Here is a 6,071-nt window from a genome sequence, read left to right on the forward strand (position 1 = left end):
AGAAATGGCCTACTTGTTGGAAACAGCGTTGAAGCAAAGAATGGCCCTACGCTACAACGCCAGGGTGCTCAAAAGAGAGTTTGAACAGAACGACCTAGTCTTGAAGCGCAACGATGTAGGCCTCCCGACCAGAGGGGAAGGAAAGCTGGCGGCAAACTGGGAAGGCCCATATAAGGTGAAAGAAGTGATCGGCAGAGGTGCCTATAAGCTGGAACGACTCGATGGCAAAGAAGTTCCTAGAACATGGAATGCGGGGAACCTGAGAAGGTTTTACTCTTAGGTCAAGCTCAACGACCCAACGGTCTCCCGAGATCAGTAAGGTCCCCATTACTAATGGGTAACCAGAAAACATTATCCAAACTCTTGTTTCAAATGTTTATTATCATCATGTATATTTGTCCAATTTTCGATTAAAGTTAACTTCACGTTTAAATCTGTTTCTTCTCTTATTTTACGTCATACTATGATTGCGAACGGTACGGTACCCCGGGACTGATCACCCCGAGAACCAGAAAATATAACGCAATAAAAAAGGATATAGCAATAAAAGCCACGACCTGGCTTTGTCGAATACCGACACAACGGTAAAACGCAATTAATCAGATATCCAAGTGCCGACGAAACGACTACAAAATACCATAAAAGTAAGTCACACTTACAAGCCAGCAAAATGGCTAACATTTGTAAGAAATTCAGAGGTTACAAACCAGGACCCACAAAGATATAAAACTACAAGGCTAAAGAATTTGAAGCTACAAAGGTCACTTCCTCGGCATGTCGACAATTTTGCCATCCTTAATATTCTTGAAAACCCTAATCGCCGACGTGTCGAAGTCGAGAGCCACCACCTTCACCTGGGCCTTGAGAGCCTCCTCGGTCATCAGGATGGCGCTTTTCCCCTGCTTCACGATCTCTTTCTACTTCACTTTGCATTCTTTAGCCTCAGTCTGAGTAGCCTTGGCCAGCGAGACAGTCTCGTCGCGCTCCTTCTCCAACGCGGGCACCCGACCCTGTGCAGAGTTGAGCTGACTCTCCAAAGTCATCTCCTGCTCGCTTAACCGGAAAACGGCCACATCTGAAGTCTTCAATTTTTCCTCAACCACCGTGGCCTTATCTTCGGTAGCTTTGAGCTTCTCGTTTGCCTGGGACAGCTGCTCCCCAAGTGTTTCAACTTCAACCTTAAATTCGTTGTTGGCCTTAGCAGTGGACTCAAGCTTCCTCCGCACCGATTGCATTCCCAACAGCTCAAACTCGGCTTTCCTGGCTATGGCAACGCCGCGAAGGAGAGAACGGTACATCCACCTCGCCTGCCCAGGGAGGTCGGCGCCATGGAAATAGTCCTCCGTGCCGGGAAGAAATTATGAGTCTATAAAGTTCCCAACATCAAAGTTTCTTTCCATCACGATAAGAACTCCCCCAGGGCTGGAGGATGACCTCTTCCTCTTAGGGGTGCTGATGATTCTCACGTCATCCTCCTCGCATTGCGGGCTAGAGGACGAGTTCTCACCAGCACCGACGTCCTCTTCTCGGGGGGGGGGGAGACTGAGACATGAGCTCCATCAGCACCCTGGATCGACACCTCGTTAGCATTGGGGGGGCACGGCTTGGCTCCTGCTATGTTCAGGTGGAGTTTCCTGGTTCTCATTGGCTTGCTCCTCATCGCTATCACTGCCAAGGAAAGTATCGAATAGACTTTCATGGCCGATCACTTTGGCAGACATCCCCACTACAACAAGATAATGAAACCGGTTAGTCGTGAAATCCGCATAACAAATCAAAAGCAACAATAGCGCAAGAAATGCAAGTTAAAGCTACTCACAAATATAATTTCTAGCGACCTCCCGGTTACCTATAAGGAAATGAGGGTTCACATGATTTTTCCCAAACACGGCCAACAACACGTCGGCAATCTTTTTGTCCACAGAGGACATTCCCTTGTATGTTACCTTAACAAATGTATTGGACCCCGCCCCGAAACTCCAGTATGTCGGGATAAGGCGCTGCCCCTCCAACAACAGCCAGAAGGGATGGCGACCTTTGACTGGGCGCACCTTGAAGTACTTGTCCTTGAACCCGTGGTAAGAGTCTTCGAACAAGCCAAAAATTCTCCGACCCTGGGCAGATTGGAAGGACATAAATCCTTTTCTTGCTTTCCCTTCTTTGGAGGGATTTGTAAGGGTAAAAAGGTAAAGAAACACGTCGACGGACACCGGCATCTCTAAATATTCACACACCATCTCGAAACAGTAGATGGAAGCCCAACTATTCGGATGCAACTGCGACGGCGCCACGGAGCATCAGTTAAGAAGTGCCATTTGGAAGGAAGAAAAAGGAATGCGAATCCCCACTTGGGTAAACATTGCCTTGTAGAACCAGATCCAATCGACAATTTGGGGGGAGTGGAGGTTGAGTTCGTATAACCATTCGTTAGAAGCGGGGACGAAAATGTCGTAGTTAGACTCCTCGTCAGTCCCGCCGCACAAGTACTCTGCTTGACAGAACTCGGTAAGCTCCTCCTCACCCATTTGGTTTGGGGAGTCCTTCACGTCGGAAATCACCCAGCGTACCTATCATAAGCCGCACTTGAGGTGGAAGCTCGTGAAACGTGACGGGGGGCCATACCTACAGTGGGGGCACCACTTGGTTAGTTATTGAGGTTGGGAGTTCGAAAAAGATTCAGAAACTACATTTTACCTATTAACAACTACAACCAAGCATGACCGAAGCAAATCCTAAGTAAAAGCCTAAAAGCTAATGCCCTGGAATGGTAACCCCCCTAATGCACCTACCTAACGCTAATACCATCCAACATACAAATCAAATTAGAAGAGCAGCATGCATACAGGAGCGCATACAGTAAAGATAAAATAAACATGGAACAAAGAGCGAAGGATGAGTACTTACCAGAACAGTTGCAAGGATTCGAAGGGAGGCGAGAAGGAGCGAATGCACAAGGATGCAGAAATCATAGTAGGAAATTCAAGAGGGAAGAAGATGGAGGTGGAAGGAACTAGGCACTGAAATAGGAATGAAACACGAAAACTAACTAAGGGGTCAAGAAACTGACTCAGGAAGCGCGAAGGGCAAGGGCTAAATATTCTTTGTGCACAGGATTTTGAAATAACTCAATATGAGCATTAAATGCCTGATGCGAAGAATGAGGCGACGAAAGGCTATCCCCAGCAACAAACTGACACGTGCGCAAGGGGCACGTTCTCTCCACGAGCGGCCGACCAAATGACAATGCACAAGAGAGAACATAACGCAGCACCAACAACACTCACGGCCATTGCTGTCGCGTTGAGGGCACTGTTACGGCCCAGCCCAAATGCCATGCTAGCCGACCCGATCTATAGTGATTTAGTGTCTAAATAATTTAAAAAAATTAAAACAAATTCATCTAAATAGATTTAGTGTCTTTTTAAAATTAAATACATATCTAAAATATAAACTAAATAAAACTAAAATTTATAATTTAAAATTTAAAATTTCTATTTCAGTAGTTTTAGCATTCTTAATTATTAACAGATTATCATTTAAATACATATTCAAAAATTAAATTAAGTAAAATTGAAGATTTTAATTTTAAAATTTAAAAAACAAATCTTAAAGGTTTTAATTATTAAAACAAATCTTCTTTCCTCTTTTTCATGAAAAATTAAAAGTATATTATCAAAGGAGAATTGTAAGCCAAAAATTAAATCTGAGATTGGAAGAAAAGCAAGGAGTCCAGATCAACATGTATGTTGGAGGTAGAATAAAAAAGACACATTAGACGGTTTTGGATTTGAGGCTTAGTTGGGATTTGACAGAAAAATAAAACTTGTTCACATAGTAGCAATTTTTTATTTAGTTTGGTAAATATAAACTAATATTTTTATATTAAGATGTTATACAACAAAAATATATTATTATGGAGGGAAAGTCGTACGATGCATGGGTGATGTCAATGTATTGCGTCACATAACATGTCCAGAATGCAAGCAATACGTAACCTTAATTAATCTGCAAATTAAATAATAAACAAAAGGTTAAATGTATCGGATCATGGATCTCTTTATGTTCTGTAGCGTCAAGTAGCAGTTAATCAAATAATAATATGATGATGAAATGCTCTTTCCAAGCTAGTTGAATAAGAAAAAGAAAAGGTTGAATGCATGCAAGATAAGCTACAAGAATCTGTGATCCACTTCTGTCGCCATTAGACGCGTCATCAATTACTTCTGTATTCTTTAATTTTCTGCATATGCAATTAAAACAAATATAATACAACGACTTCATTTCAAGTCTATATATATAGTGAGAGAATTTGTTATTTTATTCGATTAATTAGCCATCAATAATATTTAAAAATAGATAAATTCTATTCAATTCTTTCTAAAATAAAAAATAAATTATTTTTTATGATATGTCTAATGATTATTACATAAAATTAATTAGATTATCATGATTAATTTTAGATAGAAATTAAATTTAGATGCAATCGACTTTACGTGAAATTAATAATTGAGAGTCATTATATGATTTGACTAATTTGACTAAATTTTCATCTAACGACTCTCAACTATTAACTTCACGTAAAGTCGATTACACTTGAGTTTTTACCTTAATTTTAACAATTAATTTAACTTAAATTTTAATAATCTAACCAATTAATTATGGTATAATTTTTTTTTTTTGCAAATTATAACAATCACTGGATAGTTGGATTAAATGTTAAATATTCATCATTTTGGTTAACATTCATGAAGTTATGTGTTTAACTTTTTTTTTTCTTTTAGATAGTTGGGTTTAATGTCTGATGTTGACGGACATTTCAAAAAATTTATTATGATGGTATTTATTTAAAAAGTATATATTATAAAATAAAAAATATATATTTAAATAGAATATTTAAAACTGCTAAAATTTTATTTTATTAATATACCAAGGTACATCTTTTGATAAAATTATTTTTATATATTTTATGAATGAATTATTATCTAACTTAAATTTTGATGCTATGATTTATTGATTTTAACCCAAAAAAAATATTTTTCAATCGTATTTAAATACCTACTTTTTTTTATTATTTGATAATGTAATTTTTATTTTTTCGTTTATACGGTTCATAAAAAATGATAAGATTCAATCAATAACTAACTAAAAAAACTTATCAAACATGTTTGTTGACTATTGAATATTTTTTTATTTTTGGAAAAACTACCATTTGTATCTATGAATTTTGCGAACGCTGACAAAAGTACCTATCAAACCGTAATTTTTCGTTGACTTTTTAATAAAATTCCTAAATTACTCCTTCTATCTTCTTTTCCAAATTTCACAACTTTCATCCTTCGTCTTCCTCTACTGCTGGCAGCCACCAAAAAATTAAAAAGATTAAAAACTATGGATTATTAATTATTTGAGGTTATTGTTCAAATATTATGGATTTGTAGATCTGGTGTAGAAAAAGAAAAAAAAGTTTGAAATTAACAAAAAAAATATACATTTTGGTTTCTTGGTGTCACTGTGAGAATAAGAAGCTTAGAACCAAGAGCTTTTAGGAATGGAAGGAAGGATAGGTTGGAGATAGAAGATGTGATAGCCTCGGTCGCATTTGTTGCAGAGGAGAAGCTCCGCTGGGAACTCACTGGAGGAGCAGCACTTGCTGATGATGTCGTTGTTGAAGGTGGACTTGGGAGTGTGGGTCCTTCTTCTCCCTACATTTCCCTGGCCATGTCTTCGATCAAACTCGGCATGTTCAGAAGCTCGTCCTCATCAATATACCCCGCCACCATCATCCCTCCTTGTTCTACAAATGGAATGAAGATACTCTAACAACAGCCCCTTTTTCTGCAAATCGACGGTGCTGAGTAGTGTTTGGAGTCACCGTTGAAAAGAAAACGTGGCCACCGGCCTCTTGTTGGCTTTGGTTGCTGAATTCTGCTACTTATTTGGAATAAGAAGAACAACAATATTCAGGTTGAAGAGGTTGAAGAGTTTAACAAGGGTGTGCTTTCTTAGTGTTGTTGTTGCTGCATCTGAAGAAGAAAGAAACAATAAGGGTAATGATGTTAAAGTTGATTTGG

Source organism: Arachis hypogaea, chromosome 9 (assembly GCF_003086295.3).
Source record: "Arachis hypogaea cultivar Tifrunner chromosome 9, arahy.Tifrunner.gnm2.J5K5, whole genome shotgun sequence".
Taxonomy (NCBI): Eukaryota; Viridiplantae; Streptophyta; class Magnoliopsida; order Fabales; family Fabaceae; genus Arachis; species Arachis hypogaea.